Source organism: Schistocerca gregaria, chromosome 8 (genome assembly GCF_023897955.1).
Source record: "Schistocerca gregaria isolate iqSchGreg1 chromosome 8, iqSchGreg1.2, whole genome shotgun sequence".
Lineage (NCBI taxonomy): Eukaryota > Metazoa > Arthropoda > Insecta > Orthoptera > Acrididae > Schistocerca > Schistocerca gregaria.
Genome location: NC_064927.1, coordinates 278,626,557 through 278,641,217, shown reverse-complemented (window position 1 = coordinate 278,641,217; position 14,661 = coordinate 278,626,557). Strand labels below are relative to the sequence as shown.

Sequence of the window (14,661 nt, the reverse complement as noted above, 5' to 3'; positions counted from 1 at the left end):
TCAGGGCTCCGTCTTGAGCGTAGCCCTTTTTGCCATAGCGATCAATCCAATTATGGATTGCATTCCGCTTAATGTCTCAGGCTCTCTTTTTGTCGATGACTCCGAGATCTACTGCAGTGCCCAGAGAACATGCCTCCTGAAGCGCTGCCTTCAGCGTTGTCTTGACAGCCTATACTCATGGAGTGTGGCTAATGGCTTCCGGTTCTCTGAAGAGAAGACGGTTTGCATCAACTATTGGCGATATAAAGCGTTCCATCTCGGTCCCGTTGTTCTCCCATTCGTGGAAACAACTAAGTTTCTAGGGCTCACACTGGACAGGAAACTTTGTTGGTCTCCGCACGTCTCCTATTTGGCTGCCCTTTGTACACGTTCCCTTAATGTCCTCAGAGTTCTTAGTGGTTCATCTTGCGGAGCGGGTCGCACTGTCCTGCTTCGCTTGTATCGGTCCATAGTCCGATCAAAGCTGGATTATGGGAGCCTCGTCTACTCGTCTGCTCGGCCATTCCTCTTACGCCGTCTCAACTCCATCCACCATCGGGGGTTACGTCTTGCGACCGGAGCATTCTGCACTAGTCCCGTCGAGAGTCTTTATGCTGAAGCTGTCGAATTATCATTGACCTACCGGCGCGGCGTACTGCTTTGTCGGTATGCCTGCCGGCTGTTGTCAATGCCCGACCACCCCTCTTATCAGTCCTTCTTCGCCGATTCTCTCGACCGTCAATATGGCTTGTACGTGTCTGCCCTGCTGTCCTCTGGAGTCCGCTTTCGTAGCCTGCTTCGACAACTGGATTTTGCCCTCCCTACCACCTTCAGAGAAGGTGAGAGCCCGACACCACCTTGGCTCCAGGCTCCGGTTCATATTCATCTCGACCTCTGCTCGCTCCCGAAGGAGGGTACTCCGGCTGCAGTGTATTGCTCACGGTTTGTCGAACTTCGTACGCGACTTGCCAGTCACACCTTTATTTACACTGATGGCTCCAAAACTGACGATGGTGTCACCTTTAAATGCCGGCTCCTCGACCAGTGTTCCAGCTTTACGGCCGAGCTTTTTGCTCTCCATCAGGCCGTTCAGTATGCCCGCCGTCACCGCTATTCATCGTATGTACTCTGCTCTGATTCACTCAGTGCTCTTCAGAGCCTTGGAGCTCCATATCCGGTCCATCCCTTGGTGCAACGGATCCAGCAGTCCCTCCATTATTTTGCTGATTGTGGCTCTCCTGTCAGCTTTCTGTGGGTTCCCGGCCATGTAGGAGTGCCTGGGAATGAGGCTGCTGATGCTGCAGCCAAATCTGCAGTCCTCCTGCCTCGGCCAGCCTCCCATTGTGTCCCGTAATCTGACATTAGTGGGGTTATTTGTAAGAGGTTGTGTCATTGTGGTGGCATACTTGGTCATCACTTCAAGGAAAAAACCGTTCCCAACTGCTTGGACAACCTCCTCCCGACCATCTCGGCGAGAAGAGGTCCTTCTGACCAGGTTGCGGATTGGGCATTGCCGGTTTAGCCACCGCTACCTGCTCTCCGGTGACCCAGCCCCGCAGTGCCCTTGTGGTCATGCTTTGACAATGCGCCATGTTTTATTGTCGTGTCCCCGTTTTAGTCAATCTCGTGTTGTCTTGTCTCTGCCATCTACTTTACAGGATATTTTAGCTGATGACGCTCGAGCAGCTGCTCGTGTTCTTCGTTTTACTACTTTGACTGGCTTGTCCAAAGACATCTAACTCTTTCACCTATTTTATCTGCATCTTTGTAAGAACTTTCTGTTCCCTCCCCCCCCCCCCCCCTTGAGTTTTACTAGATTCGATGTGCTCTTACAATTGTGACTGGGCGCTAATGACCTCAGTAGTTGAGCGCTCTTAACAAAAAAAACTCAGACATTTTCAGATTACCTGGCTGTGTGGGGTACATATGGCAAACAAATTTGTTTAGTACAGATACAGGATGTGGACAAAAATAGGAAAACATCCATAACACAACACATTATCGTTCCTATCATGCAGGAAGCCAGTTGTCATTCAAAGAGTCCGTCCATCTCAGAATGTGTAAATACAGGTCCTGTGTGATTTTAAAGGGAATATTACACTATTTCTCGTGCAATACATTGAGAAGTTGAGGTAACTATGATAGTGGTGGATAGCGATCACGCAAACCGTCACTCCAAAGTAGATAACAAAAGCTGAATAACATGGAGATCTGGCCAGAGGAGATGCGGCATTTCATCCTCGTGCTATTGAGATCGTTCATAGATGATGCGAGATGGCCGCGCGGGGTAGCCTCCCGGTCTTGAGCGTCTTGCCACGGTTCTCGCGGCTCCCCCTTTCGGGGGTTCGAGTTCTCCCTCGGGCATGTGTGTGTGTGTTGTCCTTAGCCTAAGTTAGTTTAAGTTAGATTAAGTAGTGTGTAAGCCTCAGGACCAATGACCTCAGCAGTTTGGTCCCATAGGAACTTACCACAAATTTCCAAATTTGATGCGAAATGTGTGGAAACGGGTCCCGTCGTCTTGGAACACGCCATCACCACTGGAAAACAGATATTGTACCAGAATGAGATTTTCACTCTGCAGCGGAGTGTGCGCTGATATGAAACTTCCTGGCAGATTAAAACTGTGTGCCCGACCGAGACTCGAACTCGGGACCTGCCTTTCGCGGGCAAGTGCTTTACCAACTGAGCTACCAAAGTACGACCAGGTTCGCAGAAGAGCTTCTGTAAAGTTTGGAAGGTAGGAGACGAGATACTAGCAGAAGTAAAGCTGTGAGTACCGGGCGTGAGTCGTATTTCGGTAGCTCAGTTGGTAGAGCACTTGCCCGCGAAAGGCAAAGGTCCCGAGTTCGAGTCTCGGTCGGGCACACAGTTTTAATCTGCCAGGAAATTTCAGATGATGTACCGTCTAATAGACCTGATCAGCGAAAATGGTCACATAATCCTTGCAGTAATGCGACCTCACGGAGTACCTGGGGACGGGAGGGGGGGATTAAAATAAAACGATATGGTCGTCAAAATCATCACCGACCCTCGCCATGCCACGTAAACTCTCCCAGAAATTGGAAACAGTGTGCAACAAGACACATCTTACCACATGAACATCTTCCTGCTCCATAGTTCCGATTTTATGGCTTCAGCACCACGTTTTCCTCTTAGTGGAATTTTTATCACTAATGAGTGGTTTTGAAATTCTAGCTCGCCCTGCAGTTGCCAGTTGTTACGATGTTGACAGGATACGCGAGTGCGAAGTTTACTTCTGCAGTGACTTTTCCAGTTTTCATCCTCTTATTTTTCGTCACAATCTTCTTCACTGACGATCCGCCACAATCACTCAACCCACACTTTCTTCCGCTTTGTGACTTACCAGATGATGCTTTCTCTCTTTACCTGTATGCGGTATGAATCTTCGACATGACACCTCTTCGGACACCGAACACTTCGGCTCCTCTGTCTCGCATCCGTCGGCCGTCGTAATTTAATATATTATTATTATTATTTTGATTGTTGCCGACTTACGTGGTAGGCCTTAATAAAAACGATATTTCATTGAATTTTGATGTACAATTCAATGCTTTTGTGAAGTTCTCCCTTTTATCAATATTAATCTTAAATTATTTGTTACATTAATGAATGTTAGACTCGCTGAATCTTAAGACATGAGCATATAAGTTGAACAATGGAATAAACTTTTCATATTAATTTCCTTGGCTAGTCAGTTCACTTTAAATAAAGAAAAACCTTTAGTTATTAATTACAATTGCGGCCCACACACGCGCGAGTGTATTTTTTCTTACCCCCGTTAACCACTGCATTGTAGTCGGAGTCCTGGCTCCGGCTCTCGGCTGTGGTACTGAAAATAAGAATCTGAAAGCTACGTATTTCTGCAACTTCTTGCGGCTGTGGTGAAAAATGAATATTAAGTTAATGGCGGGCGAGTTTTTCGCTACCGCTAATTTTTATAAGTTAATATCGCAACGTAATGGCGTGTTTGGCTGCATCGGCCGCTGCGATTGTTGAACTGTAAATTACTCGAATGCAGGTTAATTCAAAGGAAGGTGGACATGAAATCGGGATCACCTCTTACAAATTAAAAGTGAACAATGATATTAAATCAATATATTATCTGCTTAATTCGTACAAATATGCTTACATTTGCTAGCACTCGCAAGATGTCCATCTACACGCAACCAAGACAAGAGAAGAAGTGAAGGCGACTAAAAAATTAACAAAAGAGCGTATCTTGTTTCTTTAGATCATTTTGTTATATTTCTTTGCCCTCGAAACTTACACAGAGAAATGATAAAAATACATATTATTCAATTTTTATATGTCTCTTCTTTATAAATACTTTTTTTTTACAATATTTTCGTTTTATTTCACTGCAGACGCCATAACTGGTTACAGAATCATCCACTAGACGACCACCAACAATTTTCCCACGTTCTAAGTGGCTACGCTCCGACATAATGCGTACATAACTACACAGAACACCGTTCTGACCACGACTGGCACTTGCTATGTACTAAGGACATTGCACAGGTGACATTGGTGGTCAAATACAGCAGCGCAACCTTATGGTTTGGCTAGCATCTCCCTCATGTTCAAGGGTATATTTTTCGCGCTGTTTCAGTGTTTTTGTCCAAGCCTTGTATAACTGTAAGGGACGACCAAAAATTTTGGATTCGATGGTGTTGCTGCAGCTTACATACGAGGACTATTCGAAAATTGAGGAACGATTGGTCGCGAAATGGAAGCCGCTGTGAAAATCCGACTAAGCTTTTCACAGACATTTTGGCAGTGTGTCTAATATGCCCGCCGATCACATCAAGATACTCATTTCAGTTGTGAGCGCACTGTGAGCGAGTAAATGTACCTAGAACAACAATGTTTCCCGCCAAGTAGGAGAGCCCGCTGAGAGGCTTCGCCTTAATGAATGCAGCCCACTTAACACAACTGCCACGCACTTCCTTCTTCACGGCAATTCTCAGTCGCACTCTGCACGGGCAGTGAAGACACTCCTGCAGCCTTTTAGATGGGAAGTGTTTGATCACCCACAACACAGCCCTAATTGGTTCGACCTGAGAATCATCTTTGTTCACGTGAAACGCTGGACACGAAGAGAACGCTTGGGCACAGCCTACGTGCTGTAGAGAATTATCGGAAAGCACAGGCGGCTGCCTTCTATGACAATGGTATTGGAAATCTGGTATAACGCTCCGACAAAAGTCTAAGTAGTCAATGTAGAGAAGCACCTGGAAAATGTAGCTAAATGTGCAAAGAAAACAATTTTGATTTTCACTGTCGTTCCCATTTCGCGACCGATCGTTCCTTACTTTCCGTGCAACCTCCGTACAGTGCATGACGGATCAAATGCGGGTGCATAAGTACCGGCATATAGGGAAAGGATTAACACAGAATCCGTCTCATTCCGACGAGCGTGCAGTAAATGTGCAAGTGTGAGCTGTGAGAACGTAATTATCAAATGCGTACAAACAGGACCAGTGTTCGGATACTCTTTTCTTGGATGCCAAAGAGCGTTCAAATGGTTCAGATGGCACTGAGCACTATGGGACTTAACATCTGCGGTCATCAGTCCCCTAGAACTTTTTTTTTTTTTTAGTCATAAGTCTACTGACTGGTTTGATGCGGCCCGCCACAAATTCCTTTCCTGTGCTAACCTCTTCATCTCACAGTAGCACTTGCAACCTACTTCCTCAATTATTTGCTTGACATATTCCAATCTCTGTCTTCCTCTACAGTTTTTGCTCTCTACAGCTCCCTCTAGTACCATGGAAGTCATTCCCTCATGTCTTAGCAGATGTCCTATCATCCTGTCCCTTCTCCTTATCAGTGTTTTCCACATATTCCTTTCCTCTCCGATTCTGCGTAGAACCTCCTCATTCCTTACCTTATCAGTCCAACTAATTTTCAACATTCGTCTATAGCACCACATCTCAAATGCTTCGATTCTCTTCTGTTCCGGTTTTCCCACAGTCCATGTTTCACTACCATACAATGCTGTACTCCAGACGTACATCCTTAGAAATTTCTTCCTCAAATTAATGCCGGTATTTGATATTAGTAGACTTCTCTTGGCCAGAAATGCCTTTTTTTTGCCATAGCGAGTCTGCTTTTGATGTCCTCCTTGCTCCATCCGTTATTGGTTATTTACTCTCTAGGTAGCAGAATTCCTTAACTTCACTGACTTCGTGACCATCAATCCTGATGTTAAGTTTCTCGTTGTTCTCATTTCTGCTACTTCCCATTACCTTCGTCTTTCTCCGATTTACTCTTAAACCATACTGTGTACTCATTAGACCATTCCGTTCAGCAGATCATTTAATTCTTCTTCACTTTCACTCAGGATAGCAATGTCATCAGCGAATCGTATCATTGATATCCTTTCACCTTGTAGGCTTCGAAAGTGACGTAAAGTGGTACGTAAAGTACCCTCCACCACACACAGTAAGTTGGGTTGAGAAGTATAGATGTGTTTGGAGAATTTAGGAAAGTGTGCTTCGTCTGTAAAGTAGTCCGACTTAGTGTTGATATTCCAGTGTTTGGTATCCACATCAGGTTGTATTGAAAGAAAACATCGAAGGAATTCACAGGTGGGCTACTAGACTTGTTACTGGTGTGTTTGGACTACACATAGATATTACGCAGATGCTTCTAGACCTCAGATGGATATTTTTTTACTTTCAACAATGCAGTAACTATCTTTTATTTCTTTTTAATTCTTTCCTGTGTTTAACATGCCGTTTTCCCATGTCAAGTGTCCATAAAATTTCCTACGTGTCTTTTCGGGTTAAGCACGTTTTATCATATCATATCTATGAACAATAGCCTTTAATATAAGAAGCGACAATTCTCTTTTATACCGCGTAGTGAAATTGACCTCTGTCGGTCGATAGAGTATAAGGCCGATGAAAGGGCGTTGTACGTTCGTTCAAGCAATTACCATATTTTTTTTACACGTAAAACATAATTTGACCTATGCTGGTCATTTGCTATTACATGACGATGAAGTGGCGATGTGCGTTCACTCAAGCGTTTTTTTAGTAATAAGATAAAAAATTAATCTTGATAATTTTCTTAATTCAGTGCGTCTCAGCAATAAGAAGTATATCTACATAAACTGATAAAAACACGTACTCGACAATCTGTGTACAGTTTATCCGAGATTATTGCATCATGGCGTTTACATACTAGAGTTTCACTGTTTTATGTCCTGCGTCATCTTTCATTAATAACGATGTGTGCGTTATGCAGCAGTCGTTGTGAAAGGATCGATATATTCTAATACTGTAAGTCAGGGTAGTGTGTTCGAACTTATATAAATCCATGCATAGTTTATTATATTTTAGTCATAACCTGGTGCATAGGCTTGTTGATTTTTCAACCTTTCTATCAGTCATTTGTTTTAAGATATAACTGCGTTGGTCCTTTATCTTTGACGGTCATGGTCTCAGACATGCACAGTGTTCCACCCCCACCCCCCCCCCCCCCCCATGTTGTTTTGCAGCGCGTTACCTAGTCCTATTTAGTTTCACGTGAGCTCCCGAGGCCCACCGCACGGCGTCCATGAAGACAAGGCTCTCGCCAGAGATTAAGTTAAGTCTTGGCGTTGACTTAGTGATTATGTACAGCATTTTTAAAATGTGACTACGCCCATTCAGGCTGTTTTAGTTTTATTTCTAGACCATGCCCTCTTAGACAAATTATAGATTCAGGTATATCTTCTGAAGAAGGCTCAATTATCTGGGGTGAAACCTAGGTAAAGGTTGGTTTCATTACCGCAATCGAGGCTGATAGTTTCTTATTTATCAGACGTGTAGCAATGGAGGGAAGGTGACGTTTTTTTCTAGAAGCACTGTTGAGAAAATTCAGAGAACCGCCATTTGAGGCTGACTGTAGAATGAGTCTACAGACGTACATTTCGCATAAGGTCCTTAAAGTAAAGATAAGAGAGCTTAAGGCTCCTAGGGAGGGATATAGAGAGTCGTTTTTTCCTCGCTGTGTGAGGGAGTAGAAAAGAAAAAGGAAATAACTAGCAGTGGTAAAGGGTACCCTTCACCATATATCGTACAGTGGTTTGTGGAGCTTGTATGTAGGTGTAAATACAGACGTAGATGTTGTAATGATTCTTTATTTACGTGACCATTACGGCACTCCAACCCCAGTTCTCGGTACCAGTAATATCGTACTACTTTTCTGCGAAGTAACAGACATATTTTTGTGACAATGTTCACATTTGGTTTTATTAATGTATAGGGACTCCGATGTATCGATATATTACAGTGATATGGTTCTTGTGTGTATTCATTTCTGTGAGACTGTCACAATCTTTGACTTACTTGTAACCGTTTTGGCGCGAATGCGCACAATGCAGTCTTTGTTTCACTTTGCATAAGTTAAGTTGTTACTTCGCTTTGTAAAAGAATAGTCAAGTCTTGTGCTTGGTTAGAGTGGAATTAAATATATGAAGATTGATGGAGACTGTTTTCTTGATGATGTGAGAATTAAGTAGAAGTATATGTGAATTTACAAGAAGTTTAATAAAAATGAGGATCGTAAACACAAAGTCAAAAATTATTTCTACAATACTATTGTTCTGATCTGGGAATGTTTAATCATTAAGAATTTCCCGAAAAACGCATATGTTAGGTCTTCAAATATTGCTAAAATACAGATCTGGACCTTCTAGCAGTCAAAGTGGAATCACCCTAGAATCAACAAGATGAGCCATAACAACTTCGACGTAATCTACGTGGGAATCCATTCAAGATAAGTGCCAAAATTAATGACTTTTTTACAGCGACTTCATTATTTCCATTCTGATGATACCACCCGCAGTCAATAACTTTGATGTTGCCAGATAAAGCGAACATATGCTGCTTGAGCAACATTATTAATCTGCAGAATGAGATTTTCACTCTGCAGCGGAGTGTGCGCTGATATGAAACTTCCTGGCAGATTAAAACTGTGTGCCGGACCGAGACTCGAACTCGGGACCTTTGTCTTTCGCGGGAAAGTGCTCTACCAACTGAACTACCCAAGCACGACTCACGCCCCGTCCTCACAGCTTCACTTCTGCCAGTACCTCGTCTCCTACCTTCCACACTTTACAGAAGCTCTCCTGCGAATCTTGCAGAAGTAGCACTCCTGAAAGAAAAGATATTGCAAAGACATATTGGGGGATGTTTCCAGAATGAGAGTTCTGCAAGGTTCGCAGGAGAGCTTCTGTAAAGTTTGGAAGGTAGGAGACGAGGTACTGGCAGAAGTAAAGCTGAGGACGGGGGCGTGAGTCGTGCTTCGGTAGGTCAGTTGGTAGAGCACTTGCCCGCGAAAGGAAAAGGTCCCGAGTTCGTGTCTCGGTCCGGCTCACAGTTTTAATCTGCCAGGAAGTTTCATTATTAATCTGATTTCTAACCTATTTTGCAAGTGTGGTATTGTCAGAGTGTCTAGTTACTTATGCGATACTCTGCTTGACCGTGCTCCTGAGGGAAGCCCCTTTTCAGTCTCGCGCCATGTCCTCTGGGACAACCTACATTTCGCAGGGCCTGCGAGGCGCTAGTCTTGACGGACAGCCACGGTTGCGGAGCAGCAGAGACGGCAGCGCGCGCCGGATCAGATCGCGGCGAGGGGGTTTGTTTATCGACCGCGCGATTTGTAAAACCAGGCGCGTAGGACGTGGGTCCGGCTTAGCGCCGGCACGAGGCGTGTGCTCTGCATATTCAGCGGCAGCGGATCCGCGGCAGGCGTGCAGGTCGCAGCCTCAGCGGGAGCGCGCGCCGCTGCCTCATCGCGCACGGCGCCGGCGTGCCGGCCCTACGTCTGCGCGGATACCGCAGCAGCCGTCTACCTGGCGCTACCGCTTCCGCCTGTCACACACTCTCCCGTTTGCTTGTACACATCGCAGGTGGCTCACGAAAAGGAAGCATAGCAATGGGGTAATAATATCGAGAACTCGCGGGAAACCAAAATGAGGCTGGTGGAAGGGGATCCTTCCCAATATTAGGCCAGCGCTGTAGCAACAGCCTTTACTATCAAGAGCGGCATTATCAAAATACACTGCTCTGCAATACGCGAGTTGCAGTGTGAATAAAAATCACTGTAAAACTTGAGAGGATTTCTGCCTTATGCAACACACTGTTTTAATGTTCTGTTTATACCCCGATTTGTTTCAGCACTTCATGTGCCATCTCCAGTGGGTTTATTTGTTTATTTTCTCTCCTAAAAATTTATTGGTGCATGTTTAAAACCTTGTATCAGTTAAATGAACATTTGGCTCAAAATTGTTTACTTTTGGAAAAGGAGCTGTTGTTGTTGTTGTTGTGGTCTTCAGTCCTCAGACTGGTTTGATGCAGCTCTCCATGCTACTCTATCCTGTGCAAGCTTCTTCATCTCCCAGTACGTACTGCAACCTACATCCTTCTGAATCTGCTTAGTGTATTCATCTCTTGGTCTCCCGCTACGATTTTTACCCTCCACTCTGCCCTCCAATACTAAATTGGCGATCCCTTGATGCCTCAGAACATGTCCTACCAATCGATCCCTCCTTCTAGTCAAGTTGTGCCACAAACTCCTGTTCTCCCCAATTCTATTCAGTACCTCCTCATGTTATCTATCCATATAATCTTCAGCATTCTTCTGTAGCACCACATTTCGAAAGCTTCTATTCTCTTCTTGTCCAAACTAGTTATCGTCTATGTTTCCTTTCCATACATGGCTACACTCCATACAAATACTTTCAGAAACGTCTTCCTGACACTTAAATCTATACTTGATGTTAACAAATTTCTCTTCTTCACGAACCCTTTCCTTGCTATTGCCAGTGTACATTTTATATCCTCTCTACTTCGACCATCATCAGTTATTTTGCTCCCCAAATAGCAAAACTCCTTTACTACTTTAAGTATCTCATTTCCCAATCTAATTCCCTCAGCATCACTCGACTTAATTCTTAAAGTAGTTTCTATACTGTGTAATGATGAGACATACACTGAGGTGACAAAAGCCCTCGGAACTTCTTAATATCGTGTCGAACCTCCCTTTGCCCGGCGTAATGGAGCAACGTGACGTGGCATGGACTGAACCATGTTTTTGAAATATATACTTATATGGTTATGGTGTCTGTTCTTTCGGACATGACTTTCTTCTTGTGTGCAGATGCACACATATTACTCGAACTCTTACGGGACTTGGTAAGAATGTCTTCCACGAGTAATGAGTGTGTTGGCGTGGGACACTACGAGTGTAGTGTGTGGACATACAAGGTGAGAATGTGGGTCTCGCGGGAGGCATGCGCGAGATAGTCCCTGCAGTCACACTATCCTCTGTGGCTCGAGACAAATATCGGCGACATGTTTGTTGGTAAGTCCGGAATGCTGGTGATGTGATACCAAATTCATAGAATTTTCCAGAGGAAGTTACAACTGCTGAACCAGCAGCATTGGAACTTGGTTGTGTTATCATTGACATCAGACCTGTTATAGTATGTGGTCACTCAGATTGCAAGGCCATGAATTTGCTGTGTCGCTTGAAGTGTGAATAATTCTCATCAAGTAATAATAGCCTTATATCACCTCTTCGTGCATGGCGCATTGCCCATGCCAATGCTTCACTTAAGAAATTTGAGAAGTTGGAGACTGGAGGTTTTCACCAACCACTGTTATTTCAAGCTGAGACTCCCATGCGCAAATTTTGTGGCATATATTGACCCTGATAACAAATTCAGTATTGAAGACAAGCTGTCACAGGTCAACTGTCTCCAGCAACTACAGGGCATCGCAAGTTACGGGTTCCTCAAGAACCGTTCGGAAACACGTCAGTTGCACATACATGCATCGTGGTTTGATATATACACAGGTGACATCCATTATTTGAGTAGGCAAAACAAACGTTTTGTGGAAATAAATGACCATACTGTCATAGGACTAATAAAAGAAGTGAATAGGTACTACTCATAATGGCCACCGTTCTATACTTCAGTGAGAATTTATCTTTTTGATATTGCTGTGTATAATGTTATATAATGACTGCACATTGTTAAAAAGATTTACTTGGTCTTAGGCTAACATCTGATGTGTGTAAAAGAAGAGAATGTCGTCATGTGTAAAAGGATCAGGGAGAGATATTTCAAAACACATTATTGTCTAATTCTTGGACGAGAATGAACATTGTATATGATACCGTCCTTTTGGAGATACTAATATAATTACATGTCATTTCCTGTATGACAAGAGTCTGGGAAGCATCAGTAAAAATTTATGGCTCTACGTTTAAAATCAGTAAAAGTGTACTTAGGGTGTACACTGTGTGCCACAGTTGATAAAAGTTTGTGTGATGGATGATGAGGAGTGAACTGACAGATCGTGCGTGGGTTGTCGGTAGGAGGTCAGAATGACCATTTTTAATTTCCTAGGTTTCATAAATGTAATGAGTTGGTATTGTGTTCTGTTAGAATGTAGATGCAAGTGGAAAAAAAATGGCTCAGATGGATAAAGCGTCTGCCATGTAAGCAGGAGATTCCGGGTTCGAGTCCCGGTCGGCGCACACATTTTCACCTGTCTCCGTTGATATATATCAACGCTCCTCAGCAGCTGAAGGTTTTAAAATATAATTCTAATTAAATCTTTGGAAATCCCTTGTAGAAATACTCAGCCATGCTGCCTCTATAGCCGCCCATTTTTGGCAATTTTCTGCACGAACTGATCTCTCGATTATGTACTATAAATCTTCGCTAGGATCCATGAAGGGCAATCTGGGTCGCCAAATCATTCGCTCGAAACGCTCAGAATATTTTTCAAACCAGTTGTGGCCGGTTGACATGCCGCATTGTCATCCATAAAAATTCTGACGTTGTTTGGGAACATGAAGTCCACGAACGGTTGCAAATGGTCTCCAAGTAACGGAACGTGACTATTTTCTGTCAATGATCGGTTCAGTTGCACTGGAGAACGTAACACATTCCATGCAAACACAGCCCAAACCATTATGGAGCCACCACCATCCTGCACAGTGCCTTGTTGACAACTTGGATCCGTTGCTTCTTGAGGTCTGCCCCTATCATCATCTTTTGCCAATTAAAATCGGCACTCATCTGACCAGGCCACGGTTTCCCAGTCGTATAGGGTCCAACCGATGTGGTGATGAGTCCAAGAGAGCCTGTGCAAGGGATGTCGTGCTGTTAGCAAAGGCATTCTGCTGCCATAGCTCCTTAACGCCAAATCTCGCCGCACTTTCCTAACGAGTACGTCCCACACTGATTTCTGCACTTGTTTCACGCAGTCTGTCAGCAACTCTACTCAAACTCCCGCCGCTGCTCTCGGTCGTTAAGTGGAGGCCGTCGCGCACTGCGTTGTAAGTGGCACACTCTTGACACTGTCGATCTCGGAATATTGATTTGCCTAACAGTTGCTGGAGTGGAATGTCCCATGCGTCTAGCTCGAGCTACCATTCTGTATTCAACGTCTGTCAGTACCCGTTGGCAGCCATCTTCAAGCCGAAAAGCTTTTCACACTGATTACCTGAGTACAAATAACATCTCCGCAACTGCACTGCCGTTTTATGCCTAGTGTACGCCATACTACCGCCGTCTTTATGTGATCTTATCGTTGTTCCATGCCTTTTTGTCACCTCAGTGTATATCGATGAGTGTCATCACTTTTGTCTGTATGCTGTTCATTTTTGCAACGCAACCTACGACCAGCTTAGAGACAGAAGTGATGACACTTTCTGCAGAAACTTACCATCATTTTGCAGGACAATGCTCAAGCACGTACGGTGCAAGCTGTTACTGATTTGTTTGACTGATGGGGCTGCTAAGTGCTACACCACCTATTGCGCTCCCCTGACTTAAGCCCTCGTGAGTTCAAGTCGATTTCTAAACTGAAGCAAACACTTCACGGCATTCACTTCAGAACTGCTACAAATCCGCCGGGCAATAGACCGCGCCGCTCGAACAGTCAGCACAACTGGCACTGCTAAGAGTATCCTACGACTTCCACGTCGCTGGCAACGGGTTATACACAATGCTAGTGACTACTTTGTAGGTCAGTAAAACTTTCAAACACCTGTCTACTTTGTACGAGCTGTAAATAAATAGTTACCACTATTTAAGTTCCAACCCTCATGTATATAATTCACATGACGCTATTATTTGGGCATTTTGATAGCTTTATGAAACAATATATTGCTTGGTCCACAAAATTTCGGGCGTGCAGCCGCATAAATTTGACTTCTTCTTCTAATATTTCGGCTGAATACCGTCCAGTTATCTTCAGATTGAGCCGAGGTGACGGGCGCTCTAGCACTTGCTCCGTTTTTTTAACGCCGTGGACCGCACCACTGCTGATGCGGCGACAGATACACAAGTGCGTAGGGACCGTGGAATTAAGTATGCGACATAAATTTCAACTTGATACATCTACCTGCTCTTGAGAAAAAGAGGTTTTGACAGACAGACAAGCCTACTGCAAAGTGATCCCGTTGTTATCGGTTCAGGTGCAGAACCCTAAAATTTGATTATTTGATCGTCAACAACCGTATAAGGAGATACAGTCTCAACAAATGAGTGCTTCGACTATCTACTCACTTTAGTAGAGCAGTTCTTAACAGTGTAGTCACCTGATAAGCGTTTTCTGAAAATCGAGACATAAATTATTGCGAGCATTTTGA

The 14,661-nt window shown here is 44.1% G+C and overlaps 1 pseudogene; it reads left to right on the top strand.

Annotated features, from left to right (window-relative positions):
- LOC126285147 (beta carbonic anhydrase 1-like) overlaps positions 1-11,951 on the top strand; it is a 32,356-nt pseudogene extending 20,405 nt beyond the window's left edge.
- The last annotated feature ends 2,710 nt before the right edge of the window (positions 11,952-14,661 follow it).